The sequence below is a fragment of the Sinohyriopsis cumingii genome, chromosome 12 (assembly GCF_028554795.1).
Source record: "Sinohyriopsis cumingii isolate HCF-2022 chromosome 12, ASM2855479v2, whole genome shotgun sequence".
Lineage (NCBI taxonomy): Eukaryota > Metazoa > Mollusca > Bivalvia > Unionida > Unionidae > Sinohyriopsis > Sinohyriopsis cumingii.
The window spans coordinates 45,591,099-45,617,451 of NC_142972.1; the positions used below are offsets into that span (position 1 = coordinate 45,591,099).

A 26,353-nucleotide genomic window follows, 5' to 3' on the forward strand; every position below is an offset into this window, starting at 1 on the left:
GGGTTCTTTTGCTAATTTAGTCAGTGTGCATATCACTTAACAAAAATATCAAAATGTTTAGATTAGCTGGATATGCATTTCTCCAATCCAAAAAAGGTAATGTACAAAACTGGATATGCATGTACAGAGTCCAAAACTAGATACATGTGTCCAAACTGATGTACAGTATTGAATACTTGTTAAAAATGTATTCAATATTTTGAAGACTTAGCATAACTTTTAATGAATGAAAGTGTTCAAATTTACTTTCTTGCTGAAATTCTTTTTCTTTTTTTAAAATAGTTTTCTCATTGTAAGAGATTTCAGGTATTTTTTATTTTATACCTATTTTAGGAGTTCAGATAAAGTCTCACAATGTAGTAGGATTTGTGTGAAGATTCCTTGGGATATAATGTGACCTCCATATTGTTGCTTGTTGATCTGCTTAATTTCTTGTTGGTGATTCACAGGAATTTGAAAGTCTTTGGTTATTGTGTGTTTGTATTGATCATTGTGTGTGATCATTGTGTTTTTATTGATTATTGTTTGTTTGTATTGATCATTGTGTCTTTGTATGACACTCTTTACTGTTTATCATTTTAACTACAAGACTCTTGTGAAATCTTGCATGTATCTTAAATATGATATATGAGAAGGTGATTAGCGTATGACCCTAGTGAAACTACAATGTTTGAATCTTGGAGTGAAACTACAATGTTTGAATCTTGGAGTGAAACTAGTGTTTGAATCATGGCAGAGTGTCATGTCAATATGTCTAGTGCTCTCTCAGATATGATAATTTGATTTATTTCTCTTTGTGGGCTGTATGTTAATTATGAGCTGTAACCCCAAAAGTATGAGCCATATCTCAGCCCACTGTAACCCTTAAAGTATGAGCCATATCTCAGCCCACTGTAACCCTTAAAGTATGAGCCATATCTCAGCCCACTGTAACCCCAAAAGTATGAGCCATATCTCAGCCCACTGTAACCCCTAAAGTACGAGCCATATCTCAGCCCACTGTAACCCCTAAAGTATGAGCCATATCTCAGCCCACTGTAACCATTAAAGTATGAGCCATATCTCAGCCCACTGTAACCCCAAAAGTATGAGCCATATCTCAGCCCACTGTAACCATTAAAGTATGAGCCATATCTCAGCCCACTGTAACCCCAAAAGTATGAGCCATATCTCAGCCCACTGTAACCCCAAAAGTACGAGCCATATCTCAGCCCACTGTAACCCCTACATACTTTAACTGTGATTTGTTTTGTCAGCTATTAATATAATAGGTAATGCACAACATTCGTATGTTATTGATTACCTCACCTGTAAGATACTTAAATTTGCTTTTGTTTTTATTTTTTTAAATCTGATTGATTTATGGCCCATACACAGAATATATATACATATATATATATATATATATATATATATATATATATATATATATATATATATATATATATAGAGATATATATACTTACTTTCCCTTCCCTTGTTAACACATACACTACAGGGTCCAAAAGCAGACTGCATTATAAGACAGGATGCAAGTTGCCTAGACACTGTTAAAAAATTAAGGGTATGCCATTTCAGTTGAGCATCAACAATGAGAAGGCAAGGAGATGTGGGAACTGTTTGATGATTTAATACTTCTTTTAAAATTGTGTTTGAAATAACTGTTGATAATTGTTTTTTTCTAATTAAGTTGTGTGCTTGTCTATTTAAACTATCTACTTGTATTTTTTCAAGATAACTAACCTCTGAAAGTTAATAAAAAATATTACTTTAAGAGGTTTTAACCAACATCCCATGTGTAACTCCATAATACCATTTTTTTATGTGAACATGGATATATTTGAGTGGAATTGTTATTTCACAATGAAACTAGATTTAATTTTATAAAAAGGTATGTATGTTTAATTTGTGAAACAACAACTATCAATGATGAAACTTTTTTTTAAATTCTATTGTTGATTTTATAGGATATAATAATGAAAATAGTGGTCATCCTTGAGCAACCCCCTGAGTGCTAATTCAAGAATTTCAAGTTGACTACAAACTTTGCAATGTGCTTCTCCATGATGTAACATACCTGAAACAAACTTTTCATGCACTGAGTACTCCTTTCACTTCATGTCATCCTTGATCACAATTTGGAATTGAAAGATAAACTGCTGATTAATGTTAAATACATTAATTATATTACTTTCACAATAATAAATATCTAGCATTGTCCCATTGATCAATTGAAATAAGTTAAGCTGATGCTCTAAATGTACCATGATCACTAGCCCTTACATTGGTGGGATTTGCCTGCCTTTTTATGTGATGCCTTTAAACGTTTTTGGCTCAACCTCTTTATCAAGTACAAATGTTGTAATTGACATAAGAATATAAAGCAGGTCTACTTTTAATTAACTGTAACAATACAACAAAGCCTTCCTCAAACTGGAGATTAAGGTATAATCAGCACTTAAGTTGGTTCTCATGGAAACGCTTGCAAAGTTGTAATGATATATTGATGTTTATTATTCAGTTTCCATGTTCCCATTTTTTACTGGTGGGTGTGTGTGTTTATATTGGTTAATCGAAAAGTTGTCGTAATATAAGGCACGAGAGGGTATCGGAGTTTATTGATGATATATTCAAATCCAATCTTTTTAATCCAACACTCTGTTCCATCCAGAATTTTCAGTTTCAGTATAAGCCAGATTAAGAAGGCATGCACAACTACAGGTCCATAGATTTTGCACATTGTGACTTGATAATATTTATCTTTTAAGTTTGTATTAATAGTTGACCAATTTACATGTCATCTGACCAGTCATTTCATACGTCTTCTCAACCATAGCCATGCCATGTGATCTGGTATATTTTATCAGCCTTAACCATGTCAGGTGATCTTGTATATTTTATCAGCCTTAACCATGTCAGGTGATCTTGTATAATTTTTCAACCTTATAAACATGCCAATTGATCTTGCATATTTTATCAGCCTTAACCATGTCAGGTGATCTTGTGTATTTTATCAGCCTTAACCATGTCAGGTGATCTTGTATATTTTATCAGCCATAACCATGTCAGGTGATCTTGTGTATTTTATCAGCCTTAACCATGTCAGGTGATCTTGTGTATTTTATCAGCCTTAACCATATCATGTGATCTTATAATCTCTGAAGATTATTTTGTTTAGTGAAGTGAACAAGTCTCTGTTGTACCTAAAATCTCTTAAGCATACATGTATTCTTTTGATTGCACTTGGCTGTCCATTTTTGTTGATGTTGAGACTGTTTGTCTCTGAGCAGATCAATCTTCATATTGTTTTATCCAATCTTTAATTGTTTTGGTACTTCGATGCTGAGAACAACAAATGCCACTGTAGGCGTAGAATGCCAGCTAAAGAGATCATGTGTTCATTTTTTGGAAAAAAGTGTTAAGTGTTAGGACTGGTTGACCTGGTGTCAGGATAATGTGACTGAGTGGGACATGATGTTACATGTCTGTTGCATGATGCCCCACTGCCAGACATCACAATAAATTGCCAACAGCAGACATGGTAGTGATGTGATTAAAATTGCTAAGCTATGCTAAAAATCTAAAACAGGCACACACAAATTTCACAATTTATCTCTGACCCTTTTAGCTGCCATTAGATATGGTAGATAAAAATTATTTGAATATACGTCTTCCTTAAAGAGACATGAAATAGTCAAGTCTGTATTCTACTATTATTCTTCAGGTAGGTACATGTAATAAAGACATGTATAAAATGGTCAAGTCTATATTTTACTATTATTCATCAGGTAGGTAACAAAGACATGTATAAAATAGTCAAATTTATTCATCAGAAAGGTTATAAATATTGATAATCTGTGCTCATATCTGTCTTTTAATTCAAAAGCAGTTACACAAGAAAACTAATATATACAGTTTTATAACACTGCAGTTTAGTGCTGGATCACTCATTTCACTTTGCATCCAATTTCCAAGTACATGTATATATATATATTGTGTGTGTGGTCTAATCTGGTTAATAGAGCAATTGTCCTAAAACAAGGGCACAAGGGTAGGAGGAATATTATTGATTGTCAGGCAAAAATGTAACCTCTTAATTCATTAGTCTGGTCCACCCAGTATTTTATAAAAGGTTAGTGTAAAACAGATTAATGAGGCAAGACTCTATACATGTCCCAGAGATTTATGATTTGAGTACAGTATATATTTCCTTGATCATCTTTATGTATTGGATTTGTATAAAGTATTGGACAGTGTCTGTACATGTCTGTACATATATAAAGTATTAGACAGTGTCTGTACATGTATAAAGTATTGGACAGTGTCTGTACATGTCTATACATATATAAAGTATTAGACAGTGTCTGTACATGTATAAAGTATTGGACAGTGTCTGTACATGTATGAAGTATTGGACAGTGTCTGTACATGTCTATACATATATAAAGTATTGGACAGTGTCTGTACATGTATAAAGTATTGGACAGTGTCTGTACATGTCTGTACATATATAAAGTATTAGACAGTGTCTGTACATGTATAAAGTATTGGACAGTGTCTGTACATGTCTGTACATATATAAAGTATTAGACAGTGTCTGTACATGTATAAAGTATTGGACAGTGTCTGTACATGTCTATACATATATGAAGTATTAGACAGTGTCTGTACATGTATAAAGTATTGGACAGTGTCTGTACATGTCTATACATATATAAAGTATTGGACAGTGTCTGTACATGTCTGAAACATATAATGTATTGGACAGTGTCTGTATATATATAAAGTATTGGACAAATGAACACTTTTCATAAGCTTTGACCAATCTTTTGTATATTTTTTCAACCATAACTAGGTCAAGTGATCTGGTATATTTTTTAACAATCCTATATACAGTTATACTCCATGTAGGTTGTACTCAATAACTGTTGAATATATCATATTCTGGTTATTATACTTGTCTGTCCGTTTTATTTATGTTGTAACTGTATCTTTCTTAGTGCATATGAAAATGGGTTTTGTATCCATTTTTAATTGTTGTGTTGCTCAAGAGTTGAAAGCATTATTTGCTGGTTGCCATAGGATGCCAACTTAAGAGAGACTATATATTGACATGGTTCAGATAACATACCAAATTTTACTGGCATAATAGATTATGTGTATTTTGTTTGTCCCCAGTTTGAACTCTTTATGTGGGTTTTGTTTGTCCCCAGTTTGAATGATTTATGTTGGTTTGTTTGTCCCCAGTTTGAACGATTTATGTGGGTTTTGTTTGTTCCCATTTTTAATGCTTTGCCCCTAAATCTTACTTGACTTATAGTTTTCTGATATATATATATATATATATATATATATATATATATATATATATATATATATCAATGATCTGAATACATGTCTGAATTAATGACATATATAAATGACTGAAGTTATATCTTCAAATATTCATCAGATAGGTAATAAAGACACTATGTTTTATTTTCTTCAAGATTAAAACTTTCACATTTTTTTATCTACAAGAAAAACAACTTATCAATATTTAATTGTATCGTAAATTTGATGAGCTCACCAAGAAGTTAATTAATGTAATTGGTTTTCAAAACCATGTGATTAAGTTCTTTGGTCGTTCATAATATTTATTAAGTTTCAATATTATTTTTGTTTTCAACCATTTTCTGTCCACCCATCCATCCATCCTTTAACTACTCTTTAATGTCCAAAGCATAAGTCTCAAAACCATTTATCTCTCTGAAATTTGGAGCACATTTCTGGCTTAATGGTCGGTATGTGCCATGCGCTATTGAATTTACTTTGGTTTAAATGTTTCATGTTTTGATCTAAAAATATTACAGATATCTCAATGAAATTTGATACACACATTAGACTGGTGGTCTTGGTGTGCCTTTTGCTATTCATCATTCTTGAGTTTCAGCTTTTTTATAAAAAAAAATTTCATCCACTTGTCTGCTCATCCATTATTCTGTCAAACACACCTTTTTCTGATGCATCACTCCAAACCAGTCTAGAGATCTGTACAATTTTCTACACACCATAGACCAGATGTGTCTTTGCTGTTTGCAGTTTTCCAGGTTCAATATTTTTAAATGTATCTGTTTGTTCATCCATCCATTAATCTCACCTACATCTCCTTACTATAAATCCAAAATAATTTAAAATATCTCTAGGAATATTGGGACAGGTGTTAATGGTCCATTGCAGATATTAATGGTCCATTGCAGATATTAATGGTCCAATACAGATATTAATGGTCCAATACAGCTATTAATGGTCCATTGCAGACATTAATGGTCCAATACAGATATTAATGGTCCAATACAGCTATTAATGGTCCATTGCAGATATTAATGGTCCAATACAGATATTAATGGTCCAATACAGCTATTAATGGTCCATTGCAGATATTAATGGTCCAATACAGATATTAATGGTCCAATACAGATATTAATGGTCCAGTACAGGTAGTAATGGTCCATTGCAGCTATTAAAGGTCCATTGCAGATATTAATGGTCCATTGCAGATATTAATGGTCCAATACAGCTATTAATGGTCCAATACAGCTATTAATGGTCCAATACAGGTATTAATGGTGCAATACAGGTATTAATGGTCCAATACAGATATTAATGGTCCAATACAGCTATTAATGGTCCAATACAGCTATTAATGGTCCATTGCAGATATTAATGGTCCAATACAGCTATTAATGGTCCATTGCAGATATTAATGGTCCAATACAGATATTAATGGTCCAATACAGCTATTAATGGTCCATTGCAGATATTAATGGTCCAATACAGCTATTAATGGTCCAATACAGCTATTAATGGTCCATTGCAGATATTAATGGTCCATTGCAGATATTAATGGTCCAATACAGATATTAATGGTCCAATACATCTATTAATGGTCCATTGCAGATATTAATGGTCCAATAGAGATATTAATGGTCCAATACAGCTATTAATGGTCCAATACAGCTATTAATGGTCCAATACAGCTATTAATGGTCCATTGCAGATATTAATGGTCCAATACAGCTATTAATGGTCCATTGCAGATATTAATGGTCCAATACAGGTATTAATGGTCCAATACATCTATTAATGGTCCATTGCAGATATTAATGGTCAAATACAGCTAATAATGGTCCAATACAGCTATTAATGGTCCAATACAGCTATTAATGGTCCAATACAGATATTAATGGTCCAATACAGCTATTAATGGTCCATTGCAGATATTAATGGTCCAATACAGCTATTAATGGTCCAATACAGCTATTAATGGTCCATTGCAGATATTAATGGTCCAATACAGCTATTAATGGTCCATTGCAGATATTAATGGTCCATTGCAGATATTAATGGTCCAATACAGATATTAATGGTCCAATACATCTATTAATGGTCCATTGCAGATATTAATGGTCCAATACAGCTATTAATGGTCCAATACAGCTATTAATGGTCCAATACAGCTATTAATGGTCCAATACAGATATTAATGGTCCAATACAGCTATTAATGGTCCAATACAGCTATTAATGGTCCAATACAGATATTAATGGTCCAATACAGCTATTAATGGTCCAGTACAGATATTAATGGTCCAATACAGCTATTAATGGTCCATTACAGATTTTAATGGTCCAATACAGCTATTAATGGTCCAATACAGCTATTAATGGTCCATTGCAGATATTAATGGTCCAATACAGATATTAATGGTCCAATACAGATATTAATGGTCCAATACAGCTATTAATGGTGCAATACAGCTATTAATGGTCCAGTACAGGTATTAAAGGTTCAGATTGCCTTTTGTTGTTAATAAGTTTTCAGTTTCAACAATTGTAGTTTTATTATCTGTTTACTCTCCATCCTGCCATACTTTTATTTCTGAGGCAAAACTCCTAAAAACCATTTAAGATATTTCTATGACATTTAATGCACACATTATATGTAAAGATATCACAATTCTTCAGTTTAAACATTTTTAACTTCTTTATCTGTTCTTCTTCCATCCACACTTTTATTTCTGATGCATAACTCATGATTCTTATCACTTCCCTGTATATTTTGTACACGCAAACTTCCTAAAATGAAATCTTTGACAAATAATTCTGTCTCAACAGACAATATTGGCAGACAAGTTATGTAGATGACTCCATGGATTTTAGTTCTTGTTATCCACCTAATATGCAATACAGAGGAATATAATTGTCACCTTGATTGTCTCTGTCTGCAACAATTTTCAGTTTCTTAAATATAACTTGCAAACCATTCAAAGTATTTCAGCCAAACTTTGTACACATCTATCAAGTTGTGTAGACGTGTCTTTTATGCTTAGAATTTTCCTTACTTCAGAATGTTTTATGTTACCATGGATACAGATTGTAGCATAAGTAGTGTATAAATGTAGCATGCCAGACCTTAGGCTACTTTCAGTAGGAGTCTTTACATAAGCAGGGGATGATTGGGATATTCAATTTTTATATGAATTTTGTTTATTATATTCCTTTACATGTGCATTTGAGTTCTTCAGCAATTCTTTGTACACCCATAAATAATCCAGTTATTTCACATATTCTGAGAATTTATATAAAGAAAAATCTCTGTAAATTATAAAGTATGTTATCTTTTTATTTATAAAAGAATGTAAATGTAACTCTATTAAATTAAGTTATTGTTAGTAGAGAGTAAAATCATGACATCCTGCAAATGAGCTCTTAATATTTAGAATAAACCTCATTTAGTGGAAATGTGTACGCTGAAAGAGTTTATAATATAAATTAATGTTAAATAAATGTGAGGTGTTAGGTGTTGGATTTTAATTGTTTAGATCATGAATAACTAAGACATAAATGAGCATGGGCATCTGCAGTGAGACCACCACCTTTTTTAAAAAATTCCACTGTGCAGTGTATATATAGCTGCAAGCCTTTCCTCACTTTGATTCTGGTTTTGCTCTTCCCCCTTAAAAATTCCTCTGGACACCTATGTAAAAAAATTCATTATCTCAGATCTACTTGTATGTAATGTGGAATACATAAAAAAAATTGCATGACCTTAATTTGAATGATTTTTTATATAGATAATTGTAATTTGCTCATTGTAATTTAGACATTTTTTGTGTAGTTCAGGATATTCTTTTATACTCAATCTCAATTTAAATGTACCTGTACTCACATATAATATATCCTGGTATATATGTGATATAAAATAGATTTGTCCAGGTCCAGATAAATCTCTTTTCATAATTTAGAAAAACAGTTGATAAGTACTTTTATTTACATAAATGGTTGACACTGACTCAGAGAATTAAAAGCTGTTTCCCTGAGAACAAGTCGTACATATTAACGGAGGTTGACTATAATATCTTCTGCACTGTACAGAGACCAGTTCTACAGTGAAACCTGTAAAGGACAGTCAGAGGATCACAAAAAACCTGTATGAAAGGTGTCCTCTGTGTGTAGATTACAAAAATTAAACATGGAGTATAAGGGACAAGTATCAGCTTTCCTTTATGGACAGGTGCCCAATGTATGGAGGTATCTGCCAGAGCAAGTTCAATTGTTGATGAAATAGTACTTGACTTATTTGTGATACCATATTATTTTAGTATACATACTAACAGATATATTATATAGTACAAACGTAGATATATTAATAGATCAATCCAATATCTGAAATGAAATCAAATATAAATTTTAACTTAAAAATTATCAGCCATTCCTGTCATTAATTATGGTATGTGGCACAATAAGGTTTAAGATCATTTGCCTCCATATATATATATATATATATATATATATATATATATATATATATATATATATATACACACAAAATTATAACTAGTTGCCAGAGAAAAAGATTAAAACTGATGTTATAGGAGTACAGTAAAGCATCAATTATCCAGATTATCTGGATTATTCACTCAGAACCTGACAACCAAGCCCCTTGAAAGTTTTACTTCTTAGTGTACATGAATCTATAAATCCGACTAATTTGCCAGTCATGTGTAATGGAATTACAGAAATCAGAAACAAACACAATTTAATACATCTCAGATTATACATGTTATTAGGACTGCAGTCAAAGTAAATGTTACTATTTGAGAGAGTTGTAAGGACAGAGCATTTTTCTTGCATCCAACTGTGCCGAAGCAAATGCCAAAGTGACTACCTAATCTACGGAAATCCAAATCCAATCATTGCATGATTAAAGAGATAGTGGATAGATCAAAGGCATTCTTTAGCCCTGGCCTATGTCAGATAATGAGTGAAAACAGTTTAATCACCTACAGAGCAGGTGTGAGTAGAATCCATGTCAGCAAGTTTACCTTATTCAAATTTCTTTTATACTTAAGTTGATTGTTTCTACTTTGTCTGCTTTTAAACATGTCAAATGTCTGCAACATGCTAATATTTCTTTAATTACAGATACAGTCCAATGTATGATTATCATCAGGCACATTTAATCCAAAATATTTCCAGTCAGTTCTGTTTTTTTGTACCTAAATTCGGTCATCTCAGATGCAAATTTTGTCATCCAATGAGTCCAGATAATTGGTGTTTTACTGTACTATTAAATGGCTGTAACACACCCCATGCATGATCCTACAAAGGTCATCAAGTGAATTTGCAAACTTGTATTGTCTGCAGTAGGTGCAGTTTTTGATTCACAGTTTATATTTGAACAATGTGTTATTCACCTATTCACTAATTTTCTGCTGCATTCTTAGTATAAATAAAGTTTCCAATCATATTGTCAGTACATTTGTTGTTATTGCATGCAAAACACACAACATCTATAATTACAGATAATTTTGTTGTCATTGCATGCATAACATTGGACATCTATTTCCAGTAATTTTTTTGCATGTAAAAGATTGAACATCTATAATTACTTTTGACTATATTCTTAGTTGTACAAATAAATTATAAAGGCATTAATAAACTGCATATTATTAATAAAAGCAAACATCTCTTGTCTGCAATGGTGTACAAAACTGCACAATAAAATCTAATTTTTGCTGCTTTCAGAATCATTGGGGATATACTATTCATGTATTGAAAAATATATTCTAACAATAAATAATACATTAATGTAAATTGGAGAATTTTAGCCAAGATAAAATCGTAACAAGATTTACAGAGAAAATATGCGTATGTTTGAAGATGCTGCCATTCTGTGAGATTGCAGGTTTCTTTCAAAAACAATAAAGTCACTCAAATTTTGGAAACCAGAGTGGGGGAAGGTTGTGCAGTTTACCTGTAGTTTCCATGATTTTGTTATATCTAATGTGTGGCTTTTTTGTTTGTATGTTATTTTAAATTAAGGTTTATTAAATCAATGTCCATTATTGTTTTTTCCATGATCTCAATCGATTCTACACTTTTTCAGACTACTCTTTGATAACAGCATCTTTATGAGTGGCATTGCAAAAAATATAATCCATGGACAAATGCATCCTAGGAATGGCATCATTACATTCATGAATTGTGGAAAATTATGTTTGGATGACTGAAGGAGCAGTTCCCATATCTATTCAGACTGATACTAAAGGAGGTCACTCATAACAGAGCATTTATATAATAAAATCAATCCATGCATTACAATTGTGGACAAAAATGACAGGTGGTCGCTCATAGCAGAGGTTGCTCATAACAGTTTTTACTGTAATTGCATTGGTTCTGCCATTATATAAAAGTTTATTGTAAGAGTTGATTCCATTCTCTAAGTATAATTCACACTACTGTAAGGTATAGGCTAATACTTGCCAGACGGTAAATATGTTATAGGGGTCAAGTAAATGATTATAACATTCCAATGGATTTGTAGAAGTAGAACGAATAGAAAAATGGAGAATATTTACCAGCTGACCAAGCTGAATTAGGTGTAGGGATACTATTAATATTGTCAAAGAATCTGTACAAAGTCATTAGCTTGTTTTAAATTAGTTATTCATACAATTAACAACAATATTGTCATATATCACCTGTCATTCACCTTGTGCCCCCCTCAAATATAGGAGTGAGGACAGCTCCCCCCATTTGAAAATTTTTAGCAGACTGTAGCACCTCTGTACATGTTATGATTGGGGATTGAAGATAAATTGTTCACAAATTTATATATCATGAATATGCCGGGGACAATCATTCATGATAAATTAATGATGCTAAAATATTATAATGTATAGTCATTGTCACGTTTGCCTGCCCGCGATTACGTAAGTCAGGAACAAAGAATGGGTTAGTGCAATGAGTATGTCGACCCTGCACTGTTATGGCGATTTTTGTTTGTACAAAAGCCACCTCGTTAGGTGTTAACACGCGCATATAGATGTTAGAAGCTTTGTTCTAAGAACAAAGGACCCTCAACGTTATTGTAAATCTCCCCGCTTTGACAGATGACCTGAGCGCTCGTCTGTTAATCTGGACCAACTGGGGGTAAAATTGATATCCAATCAGAATTGAGGAAGGGTGGGGCCATCAATTCGAACCAGAACTTAACAGTCAGTCGGACTGATAACGAATTAGTGATTTGTAAGCCGTCGTACTGGTAAAGCAGAATATACTCACTCCGAGGGAGCCACTCGTGATTTGGCGGGAAAACTCTTAGTACATTCTAAGGACAGAAAGCTTCGTAAAGGTCAGTGAGTTATTTGCTCGATTGTTGCAGAATGTCACGGCATTGTAATTGTAATTAAGTGCAGTATGTATATCTACTTACTAGAATCGTTAGGACGTAGAATTACCCTTGTATTGTTTAATTTACATGCGTACTTGAGAAATGAGCTATGATTATGTAGATTGCTCACTCGTCAGAATTGATACTGTAATACGCTATTTAGTTACTTCGTAGTACACTAGTGTATTCATTCATGTGATATTCTAGATTTTGCAATTGTTGAATTAAGTTGTAATTTTGGAAATAGTTGCAGTGTGTAAATTTAAATAATATGGATATTTTAATATTTGTGTACACTTGTGGGAGTGTAAAGTACAGAAATACGTCATATTATTGTGATATTGTTGAGAATAATGAGATTAAGAATATATATATATATATATATATATATATATATATATATATATATATATATATATATATATATATATTGATGTGACGCAATTTAGTGATTTCTGTATGATAAGTAGGATACCGCTCTTATTGCAACGTTGTTTCTATAAGAACGTGTGTTTTTCGATGTGCACGAATGCGTGACCAAAGATGTAGATAACCTTGATCTGATGATTGATTGATTGTTGATTTAGTGTGAGCGAGATGGCTAACACAAATGGTAACGTCCTTGTGTTTTTCGTAGGAAGCTTTCGGGGACAGAATAGTCAAGTCCCGAGTCTCAGAGAGACAAGATAGAAGTAGGCGGAGAACAAGCTTCGTTGAAGGAGAAATAGAGAATAGAAGTAGGCGGAGAACAAGCCTCGTTGAAGGAGAAAGAGAGAAAGAAAAATGAGGAGGAGAAAAGAAGACAAAAAGGGGAAGAGGACATGAAGAATCGGAGAACGCCGGAAGCAGGAAAGCAATTGGCATAGTAAACACAGATGAGTAGAAACCAAGTACAGGGGAAAGCCATCTCACACTATAATCACGTGATGAAGTAGGTTGTCACACGGTCGAGAGGAAGTAGATTGGTTGAGAAATTAATATCGTTTAATTTGTATTAAATTGTTATTCTTTTGGATTTCACCTTTGTGTTCTTAATAATTTAATTGTCGGTATTGCTGACTGGGGGCTCGGAGCTTTACCTCTCTCTATCACTAATTTCACTTCCTACAAAAACGAGCCAGGGTGGGAATTCCACAGTAATTCAAACAAATATTGGGAGCACCCCACCCCAACGCATAACAGGGAGTCACATAGGACTTCAAGTCATTTACATTTTTTTATATAGATAATGTACTCCTTATATTGCTGAACATTTAAGGCATTTTGATTTTAAAAAACCAACACTAATGTACAGTGAAGTGAGGACACTTCATTTAGCCAAGATGTATAATTGTCAATGAAACTTGCTGATAATTGGTTGACAACATGCCAAGTTCTGATAGAGACCAAGCTTGTTCAGACATTTTTTTAAAAAAAAAAAAACTGTTTGTAAATCAGATGTGTACAACATTAATGTTTTAGTGTCCCCCAGACAACTCGTGAACCAATATGTAACATAGGGCAGGCGTGGAGCCCTATTTTTCTGTGGGTCCAGTTTATAAGAAATAGGTCCCTATTTGCTGACTGTGAGGACGATCATTCATAAAAAATTAATGATGCGAAATTATTATAATTTATAGTTGTTTAGTGTCCCCAAGTCAACTTGCAACTAGTACTTGATGAGTTTTGTGACTACACCCTCATGATGAAATATGTAAGCTGTGTGAGTCGGCAACTGACGGTTTATACCACGATAAACTCAGAATAAACCCCAACGTTAAGTAAGAGTTTAACGTTTTTTTTTTCTGAGTTTATCGTGGTATGAACTGTCAGTTGCCGATTCACACAGCAACTAACGCCCGATAACGGCCTCAGTGTGTAAAACATCTGAAAACCCAGGCCACAGGGTGTAAAACATCCAAAAGCCAAGGCTTCAGCGTGTAAGGTAGTATCCAGTTCATACGCTGTTTTTTGCGCAATCGTTGACAGGCACTATTAGAAACTGTTGTGAATAATTTTAGCATACTGATAGCGATGTCGATGTTGACTGGAGAAAGTAGGAACTCAGGGAAGTTTTTTGAACTAATGTTTTATGGTTTCCTAACCATCTCTGGTAAATTTCCACGTAAAAATTAGATCTCACCCATTAAGAGAAAACAAGCAAATTGTTATCGCGATCTGATGTACGCAAGCCAACATTTAGCAGCAAATGTTTGGAGCAACAGCCTGTCAAGTCAATACTTTCTGTAAATCACATCTACTGTACTGTATGCGCAGAAGATATAAGATGATCGCAACAAGGTAAGGCTGATGTCAAAAGGCACATTTAAATGCAGCTCCTTGAAAATAATTTAGTAGGAGAGGGTAGCTGACGCTGAGTTAAGTTGCTAGAAATAGTCCTCTCATTTTACCAAGGCTGAAGTCAAGATAATATATGTTATTGTGGAAAACAATTCGCCTTTACAAGTATTAGATAAACAGATCCGACTTTTCGGAAAACATCTTTGCAGATTAGGAGATTACTAAAACGTACCAAAATGCGCCAAAACAAATATTCTGCATTATGAATGAAGAACTTATTTAACAAAAACTGATGACATTACCATTTACACTTACAACAAATGGAAGCGATAAAGCCGATATGAATAAATGAGCTCTGTAGCTGTAATAAAATGTATGCACTTTTCTAGACATGTGTAGAACAAATGAGACGACAGCTCCTGATATATTTCGTAAAATTGATCACGTTTTTTCTCACGGTGAAGCATAATTTGAATATTGTGCTCCATTTCAAGCGACAACACATAATAGCAAGAGTAATCAAAAGAATCAACATAGTTATTTCAAGTGCTGTCCTTATCACGTGGTACATAGTACTGCATGTATTGGTGGTGATATAATTTCAAGTGTGTCGACATATAATGTGTAATAAAAACACGAGGCGCAAAACAGAACTAATGCTTTTTGTGTATTTGGTTATATCAGTATCGTCTGGTATTTAAGCATGTATCGATACGATACGAAGACTGGATAATGTGGTTTCAAGGACATTGTAAATATAATCTGTTATTGCAAAGGAAGAACCAGGTGCGCTCTTCCGTCGGAACCAGATAAGATCCTTCTTGGGAAAGTTTCTAACCAAGTTCGTACATGGGATGGCTATCAATTATGCTGCGTTCTTATATTATGTTGTCCTTTAAATCGGGAAAAAAGAGGACATAATGACAACCAAGATATAAATGTTTCAGATAATACTAGAGAGTATTATTATTATTCTTGTTTGAAACTACATTTCGTGACAGAATGTGGATATTTTGAGAAATGCAACTATTTTGAAGAATTATCCATCTTTCATTCAAAGCACTGACAATACCACAACATTGTGAAAACTTTTCTTATCTTTTCATGAACATTTCTTCCATACGTTTCTGAGTTAGAGTATTGCAAACTGAGCTTAATAATGTTATCCAGATTTACATACATTTCACTCTGTTCATGAAAGGTAATATAGCTTTCTAAATTATAAATTGTTTGGATTTGTATAATCTACTTTCATACCAGGGTAAATGATACAATCCGAATAAATTAAAACATTTTCCGACATATATATATATATATATATATATATATATATATATATATATATATATATATATATAAGTAGTGAATAGGGACGATTCAGCGTCAATGGGAATTAGCATTACAGACCCCCCTGGGACTGTTTAGCGTCAATGGAAATTTAACATTAACCACCCTGGGACTGTTTAGTGTCTATGTAAATTTAACATGGACAAAAACCCCTGGGACTGTTTAGCGTCAAGGGAAATTAACATGGGAAATAGATTTTGGGAATATGGGACTGTATAGCGTCAAGGGAATTTAAACAGGGTGGGACTGTATAGCGTCAAGGGAAATTTAACATGGGATATTTTTAATAAAAAAATAAAAAATAAAAATAAAAAAAGGGTAGGCAATTGAAAGTCAATCTCTTTTCGAGACCTATGAGTGGCCCTGAAAAGGGCCTTTGGGTTTCTTCTTCTAATTTCTTCTATTTCTCCACCAACTTCTTATTTTCTGTCCTACACTTTTTCTCTTCTTTTCTTTCTTTTCTTCCTCCTTTTTCTATTCTTTTGGCTTTTCCTCCTCTTCTTTCTTTCTCTTCTCATTTTCTTCTTCTTTTTCAATTTTTTCGTTCCATTCTCTCATCCTTATCCTTTCCTCTTCATCCTCCTTCTCCTCCTTTATTTCTTTCATCAGAGCACTGATCATGTCCTTTACTATTCTTAAATTGTTGATCTCCATCTTCACTCGATGGGGACTATAAGAATAGTGATCCTCCTTTAGCCTCACTAACATTTGCTCCATCATACCCAAATTGTCCATGACGTCTTGCAATGTTTTCATTTTATCAAGTTGGTTTGAAGCCATCTTCTTTTTTATTCTCTGTAGAATGGTTTGAACGACGAATACTGTGGGTTCTTATAGTGAAAGCGCGGACGTGATGGAAAACATCCCCCTAAAACAAAATTGATCTTACCAAGATCATGATCAAACAACGCCCGGACGTGAAGGAAAACATCCCCTACTTTTCTCATTTCATATGATCTACTATCCACATACGTGAACCAGCAATAAACAAAACCGAAATCCACTATTTACACACGCAAATCATTAAAACGAAATCCATAATCTACTATCCACACAAACGTACGTGAGCGCTTACAAAATCCCATAATCTACCATTCACACAAACGTACGTGAGCGCTTACAAACACACACACACAAACACAAACACATATCCTCACACTAGGAAAAAAAAGAGTCAGTGTTTATATTCACACTACTCTACATACACACATTGGCAAATAGATTACTATACCTTTTCTAGAGATTGGGATAGCCCTGAAAAGGGCTGTTTGTTTTTTTGAACTCCATGACACCTGGTTAATGATGGCACCTTCCAGGCCTGGCACCACACACACATCTTCTTCCCCAGTCTCTTTTCACTCTTTTTGGGGGGAGAACTGAGGCGGGATAAGTGGCTTCAGAATCCCAATTTTCTGTCTCTGGGATTCTGAAATTTCCTCTCTCCTCTTCTTTGTTTCTTCTCTCCTCCTCTTCTTTGTTTCTTCTCTCCTCCTCTTTCATCCTTCCCTCTTCTACGATGGCCTCTGCAGCCAGCTCATTCACTATACGCCTGGCATATTCCAGGTGTACATGAAGTTCAAGCAGTTTAGCTAGTCTGGTGTTCATTCTGGTGGTGTTGATCAATCAACATGGGTAGCTAGACTGCCGAACGATTTTTAATTTATAGTGAAAGCGCGGACGTGATGGAAAACATCCCCCTAAAACAAAATTGATCTTGCCTAGATCATAACCAAACAACGCGCGGACCTAAAAGAAACACTCACTAACTTTTTTATACTACCCATTACTAATTTAAAAATTTTCATTAATCACTTCAATATACTATCCACATACGCAAAGCAATCAAACCCCAAATCTACTCTCCCCACACGTCAAACTGCAAAAACATGATCTTAATCTACTATCCACACAAACGTACGTGAGCACTTACAAACACACAATCATATACACAAACACATACCCTCACACTATAAAAAAAGAGTTAGTGTTTATATTCACACTACTCTACATACACACATTGGCAAATAGATTGTTATTTCTTTTCTAGAGTATTGGGTAGCCCTGAAAAGGGCTGTTTTTTTTGTTTGCTATGGCAATCTTTTAGTTTCTAAGAATGTGACGTCCTCTGAGGATAGACTTTCTGACGATAGGTCTGCTTCTTCGGAAAGAGAAGAAGAACTCTTTGGTGTCGATACGACAATCGACAAAGCCTCTGTCAGGTTCAGGTTGCTGCTGCTGTTGTTGTTGCTGTTGCTGCTGTCTCTGAAGTCTGTACTTCTCTGTCCATTCTTCTTTCTCCCTGTTCACTTCTTCTCTGAAGAGCTCTTCTATCAGGTCTTCAGTGACTTTTAACATTCTCACATTCTCTATCTCTTCTGGCTTCGGTATCAGACTGTGTCTGACCCTATGCAAATTCACGTAGGCTTTGTTTAGCTTAGCTAGTTTGGAGCACATCTTCGTAGGAGGATGAGTCGACAATGGATGGTTAGACTGGAAACTTCCCCGGTTCTTAAAGTCAAAGCGCGGACGTGAAGGAAAACATTCCTCTACGGTTTTTGAGCCGCAACGTTCAATGAGTGTCATGAGAGGGATAGTAAGAAGTCAAAGAGCATGAATCAACATTCTTATAGCCAAACAAAAGACAAAATCATTTTTTTTCAAAACACAACATTTTTATTCAAAATCACTTAACACTAACAAACAACTCTAACATTTTAAACAATAATCTAACAATATAACATCAAACATTTTTTTTCAAATCACAAACATTTTTTTTTCAATTTACACATTATTTTGGACAGGGTTGACAACGTTGTGAATGAAATTGTGATTTCCACTGTTGGAAGTCATTAGGCCATTGATGGACACTACGTTTCCTAGCTTGAGACAAAAGATAAGCATAATGGTCACAAAACCATCGATCTACTTTCACATCGTTTCTTGAAGAAGAACGAGGATCAAAATGAGTCACTAAATGTTCTAATGAATAGCCCAGGCTGCGATGATGCAGAAAATACACACAGTACTGTCCACACACCAAGGAATCTGTGCCTTGTAATTTCACATTATTGAATCGGGTGATCTGAACATTTCTTCTCATAAAGTCAATGATATCGTCTTCCAAAGGGGGCAATCCGTACGAATCAAAATATTCCACACATCCTTCTTGAGAAAGGTAGACGGCTACCCAGTGGCTTCCTGGGAGATGACTGTCGTCCGTGTTGATGACATAAGCTAGATGGTCTTGACGTTTGCGATGAGGGAGTTCATCTTTAGCACAGACGACAGGATTCCAAGAAGCCGTATACGAACTGTGGTTCAAAAGGTAATAAAGTTCCCAGGTATCCATGTTTTTTTCTTCTTCACAGGTAATAATAAGTCATCAATTCGATCCTGACTTTTTGCTTGAAAATGTCTGACAAATAACCGTTTCTTCGTTTCGTCTCCTCACTCTGATTCAGGAGAGCTTCGATACGATGGATCTCTTGAGTGGTTAATGGGATACTTGGCGGTCGTTCTGCTCAACGTCTGACTGATGTCGTTTCCCACTTTAGGTAACACTTCCACACGGCGTACGTAGAGTCTGGCTTCTTGGATTTTGGTTTTGTAATCGTCAGCACCAGCCATTAAATGGAAAGCGCTACTGCTACGATTCAGTCTCAGGCGGACATCCATCCCGTTCAGCAAATACTTTTCTTGCAACCACATGTCCAAATGCAAACGATCCATCAGTTTTAAACTCTTTCCATCTTTGATTTTGTTTCTTCGTTCTACAAATCCCTCATTGTGGTCTTTCTTTGTATCAGTTTCCAATATTTCAAACTGGTCTGCATCGTCAGCTTCCATTACCACACAGGCATTGAGATGAGTGTTCTTGGCGTCTATTCCGTACGTCAAGAGATTTTCCAGGTAGGCACGATAAGGGTAAGTATCCATGCTGCTACTGACTAGTTTGTTATTCAAGTACAAGTCCACTCCACTAAACAAGGAATGCATGAAATTGTTGACGGGAGCTACTGCTTCAGTGTCTATATCACCTCCTGTCTTATCTAGAACTTTGACTTTCAGGTACAAGTAACTGCTATTCAAATCGATGTAATCTTCGGGCTGTCCTTTGATTTCAAACTCGATGGGAGCGGAATCGGTCAGTGAGGAGACGGGATGAAATTCCACCCATTGGGATTCTTGCATGGTCATCATGGTGGGTGGCATGGCAAACAGATCCAGTTCCGACTTGGAACAAGCACAAGACTCTCGGTGCATCATGTTTTTTCTCTTTCTCAATAATCGAAAACGTCTAAGTCTCGAACGGTTCTTATTTTCTTTGTCTTTCTAGCTTTAGACGTGTGAAGTCTGTTGAAAGGGTGTTTTCTTCGTCGTCTCTTTCTGCCTTGTCCTTGCTGAATGCTTGACTCGGTAGCGTGCAGGGCATTTATAGGTGTTTCTCGGCGGCCTAAAATGTCTTTGCCCGTTTGCAGCAAGACATTTTTGCCTGCCCTCATGAAGGCTTCTTTAGGGTTTTGTTTGTCGATGATGACATTTTGGAGAAATTCTTTGCCTTGCGTCAATGCCGCATCTTTCAAGGCGTGCAATCCGCGTGTCACCATCGGTTTCAAGACTGGGGCCACCGAACGAAAGGCCGATTTTAACATATCTCCTAAACCGTGTCCTCGCTGTCGAGCAACCCCTCGGTACACTGGATACATGACTTACGAGTCGTGAGAGAACCGTTTTCGAAAATGGAGTTTCACCGTGACTTTTCCTTTGGTGAATGGAATATTTTGTCCCAGATCTCCTTTTATAGCAATGTTGACCGTGTCCAAATAAGACTTACTGACTGGCAAATAGTGAGGATTTACAAATTCGCGGTGAACGTGATAAGTGTTCCCACCTTCCTGGTCACTGGACGTGGCACTATCCACTTTGAAAGGAATGACACGCAGTAACGGTACGGAGGTGTGTCCCACCACGTTGTACTCCACCACATCGGAATACACAAAGATCAAATTCAGTCCTTGGTTCAGTTCTACAGGGAATCGAAAAACTTGTAAAATTCCATATTGCTGTTGATCTTCGGTTTAAAATTTGGAGCCATTTTTGTGTCTCCACCTAAAATATCAAACAAGTCACGATTAAAACTGATGGACAACGTTTGGGTATCCTGAAATTTCATCAGTAAGTGACGAGCCACTTTATGGTACTCCAGGGTGACACTTTTTTTGATTCTGTTCAGGGCTTTGCCAAAGGCTAAGTCGAACCTGGAAGCAATGGTATGCACCAAATGTTGGCCACTAAAATAAAACCCTGCCGGAATTTTCAAGATGTAGATACCGAAGAGTGGATTGTTGGCTGGTTTTACGTCGCCTGAAAACCGATTTCATTCATGGTTTCTTGCAATTGTTGGTTCAGGATTTCGACCTCAAAAGTGTTTTGCTTTTCAGTGATGTTTTGGATTTGTGTAGGGTGAATCATTTCTACCAAAGCCACTTCCCGATGGGCTTCGTGATCTAATGGGATGGCTTGAGGTAATTTGGCAGTGTAACAGCACAACGTGTTGTGGGGAAACACCTCCATGGAATTGTCACTGGGTAAGGTTAAGTAAAATTGGTTTTGGAGAATCATAATTCCAGAGTTCTGTGGCTGTCTGAGGGGTTACTGGACGTCAGAGGCGTGTCTCCGCCCACATCGCAGACATGGTATTGGTCCTAAGCTTCCACGGTGAACGCACAGCATGTGTTGTTCGCAGAATTCCTTTTTACAGGATTTATTACAACGAGTCAATGAACCCACCATGAGCCATCTGCATTGAGACATCGTATACATAATATTCTAATTTAAATATTTGTTTGAAATATAATATGAACGAATTCGATAGATTATCCCGAATAAAGCCCTTGAGCGGAGATAGATTTGATCTTGACAGAAGATCTCCTAACCTACCGATACGAGATTTGGTTGATCCAAAAAATAAGGGTTTGATTAATAAAATTCACGACGCCAAGAAAGAATTTTACACAGATGGTGCATCTCATGTCTGGTCAACGTTCAAGATTATACGCAACAAAAATATCATTAACGCTATGATGAACGACAAACGAGCAGCAATTATCATTAACTATCTTGATAATCGCAAGTATCTTTTCAGAATAAAATTCGTCGTGTTGACAGAAACAGATGATTGGATTATCCGTGACAAATATGATCCTGTCCACGGTGATAAAAAAACTGTCATACTAAGTAAAGATTCCAAACCAGGTCTATTGACCGGCATTGACAAACCGTATTATGAACGAGCATATCCTGTGACCGCGGTTATTTATGGAATCTATGTGATAAATGAAAAACCTAGCGTTGATAAACTAGCGCCGATGAAATTTTCAAAAATAAATTGTGTGGCTGAACGAGTAACAGAACATTTTACCGTTTCGACTCGTGGAAACGGTCTAACGGATAAAAGACGTAAAATAATAAACACGTGGGGGGAAATGGTTAAAGATACCGGTGCGTCTATTAAAGATGTCGCTGAGTTAGGAAAAAAATTAAAATTTCCAATAACCGTAGCGACGATAACGGGAGAGATTTTGTATGAATCAAAATATACATCAAAAGGAGCTTCGATTGAAATTATTGATCATAACGCACACGCGTGGACTAAAGCAGTATCAATATTTCCACGAGATCGAACTGTTAAATGTTATCTCGGAGATATGTTTGATTTCATCAACGAAATAAGTAAAAACGATCCTGTGTCAGTATGGTTATTTCAGTCTTGCGTGGAAGAAAATAATCAATTTGATCAGTTTGTGAGACCAAATGGCGTTATTTATCGAACAAATCCTCTTCACGAGAAAATGAAAAATCTTGCACTGCAATATACTGATGACACTGACGAATTATTGAGCAACTGTTTTACTGTTCCGTCAGTTGCGGCTCATTTTGCTAGAAAGAAAAATTCGTGGAAACCAACTCGGTTTGATTTTCTCAATGACATAGTATCCAGTTGTGTCGAATATGGACACGGCGGATTGTGGAATACTAAATACGATCACAGAGATGTTATTTCAGTTGATATGGTTGCGTGTTATCCCGGAAGTTTTCTTGGATACGGAGATTGTTCTGTGTATTTTGAGCGATTCGGTCATCCGACGCACGAAATGACACGAGTATCGATAAATGGACCATTACCGGATTTTGACCTAACTGGATTTGCTCGTATCGAGTCATTCGAAATGTCTAAAGGACTTCATCCAATTTGTTATGTTTGGTTTGGAAAACATTTTTCAGAAAAAATGTGGACACCAATAGTACTATTACGGTATATGCTTGATTGTGCGATATTACCACAGTTGATTGTAAGTGAAGCAATTATATCATATCGAAAACAAACCGAGGTTTGGTTACCACATTCGGACGAAACCGATTCGAAGGATCTTGGTAGAAAAATAATTGGCAAATTTACACAAGGAGGAGCATATGATCACAGACGACATTGTACAAGATTGATCATGGACGATACTGAGTTAGATTTTATAACCGCTGATACAACGAACAAGAACACGTTTATAAGTCGAGAAACAGTTTTCTTGTCAAATGGAAACAAACTAGGTACCATTGTGAGCTACATGGACGGTGAGTCACCTCAGTATACTCATTTAAGATCATCGATGCTCGCGTATGTTTCAATAAATCTATTATCGATGATAAATAAGGTTTCTACGCATGCCGTCAGAGTTGCTACTGATTCGTTTTATATAGGTAAAAAACATTCAATACTGTTAGAAGGATTAAACATAGGCACTTATGCTTCGTGGGGTTCGTGGAGAATAAAAAAGGAATATATGCTCGATTATTCCGAATCCGCTGATGTTGCGGTTAAAGATATTTACTGTAAAAAATATCAAACGTTGACAACTTCGTTGTTACCATCGGTACACGATCCAATAACTAGACACAAAACGGTTTATCTAAACGGACCTGGCGGTTCTGGTAAAACCACTCGAGCTATCGAACTATTTCAGAATTCAGATATGATTGTGCTAACACCAACACATAGACTAGCGAGAGTAATGAAACAACGCGGTGTTAATTCCTGTACTTATCACAGCTTTTTCCGATGGAAAGGTGATACATGGACATCTTTAAGGATGGGCGAGAAATACATTCCAAGGATTATAATATGGGATGAAATATGCACTGTACCGCTAGAAACATTAAAAACATTTCTTGATTGGTTATTAACAAGAAAAACTGCCGTGATAATGTGCGGCGATCACGGTCAAGCACCACCCGTAGCTGGACCATCTCCACATAATTGGCTGAAAAATTTCGTTGATTACTATGAAGAAGTATCTAATGATCATAGAGCACTTGATGCAACGTTGAAGGAATTTAAAAAATTAATCAGACTACAACCGAATAAAATACAGTGTGAAGTAATGCGCGAGATAATTTCAGAAACACCCATGAAAGACTTTCTGCAAACGTGGCGACCAAACGATTTGATAGTTGCAAGTAGAAAGATAGTTCGTGATAAACTTCAACGGGAGTTGTTTCAGTTACAACGAGAAAAGTTTCCAACGTTGTCAGTTCCGTTATGTTATCGACCAGCAGATACGCGACGGCAAAATATCGACGTTGATATACCAGGAGAGTCAAAGAGGACACAGAATCTTGTGTTGAATGATATTGTTGCAGTTGATGTTGATGTTGTTGAAGATGCTCTACGTGCCGATAAATCCCCGTGGACGCTTGGATACGCGATGACGATTCATTCATCTCAGGGATTAACTATTACTGACACAGTTGTTTGGATCGTTGATGATCGTATCGAATGGTCGAACTTGGTTTATCTCGCAGTGTCTCGAGTTAGAAAAATATCTCAACTGAGACGAATCGTCATGGACTCGTCAGTGATTAGAGATGATGATGTTGACGGTGATATAATAAGAAAAAAATTATCTGGTTATAAACAGTGTGATAAAAAAAACAAACGCGACTTTGATCTTGATGTTGATTTATTAATGCGCTGAAACAACACCAGAATAATCATTGTGCAAGTTGTAATTGTATAATGCTATGGCGGTGTCTGAAAAATGATCCAAGACAATTTACCACAGATAGAAAAAATAACAATCTTGGTCATACACGAGAAAATATCATGTTGACCTGTCTTGAATGTAATCGACGTTGTGGTGCTAGTTAAGTGATTTGGGTGGTAATTGTGTGTTATCGGGAGTTATCTGTAATTATTCACGTACAAATCCACGTTGAGGAGCAGTTGAATCCAGTCTGTAGATTGCGGGTCTACCTGAGGATCTTGTCACGGTGGATATCTTATGTGTGGTAACACTCCAAATAGGATCAGTTGCTCTTTTTTTTACCGCCTTCAAGTTCACCGGGCTCGTATAAATACCTAACAGTGATATTACCTAATAATGGTTGTGCTGAAAGATCACGTTGTTGTGTAGGTATGTGCGCGCTTGTAATTGTATTAATAGGTTTCATGTTGGTTGTTCGAGTAATCTCATTATTTAACGCTGCTATCACATTTGGTAATCTTACCACCCATTCACGAGATCTTTTATCCTGAATCAATTCCTTCGCTTATTGATATCCAAATAACCGCTCAGCAAATGTTCGATTAAATCTTTCAACAATTGCCTGATCACGATGAATTGCAGTATGTCCTCGTCGTATTTTAGTATTATGTTGTTTCATCAACGATGATACTGGACCAAGAAATTCCTTGCCAGGATCAACTTGTAACAGGTGTGGCCATCGTAGACCATCTCGTTGATAAATTCGTTTAAAAGCATCGGCTACCTCAGTTGCTGTTTTCGATGATAGCGGTTCTGCATCTTTATATCTACTTGCAACATCAACAACAGTTAGCGCGTATTTGTACGTTTTACTACGTACAGTATCATGTGGTAAAAACAGAATATCAGCTTGATGAACCTCATTAGGAACACTGACACTGAAATGTGCAAATCGAATTTGCTGAGGACGC

At 35.5% G+C, this 26,353-nt stretch overlaps 1 long non-coding RNA gene across 1 annotated transcript; it reads left to right on the forward strand.

Annotated features, from left to right (window-relative positions):
• The first annotated feature begins 6,881 nt into the window (after positions 1 to 6,881).
• LOC149786372 (uncharacterized) lies at positions 6,882 to 13,732 on the forward strand. The gene is made up of 2 exons (XR_016424914.1): positions 6,882 to 12,678; positions 13,355 to 13,732. It is a non-coding gene; the product is annotated as an uncharacterized LOC149786372 (long non-coding RNA).
• Positions 13,733 to 26,353: the final 12,621 nt, after the last annotated feature.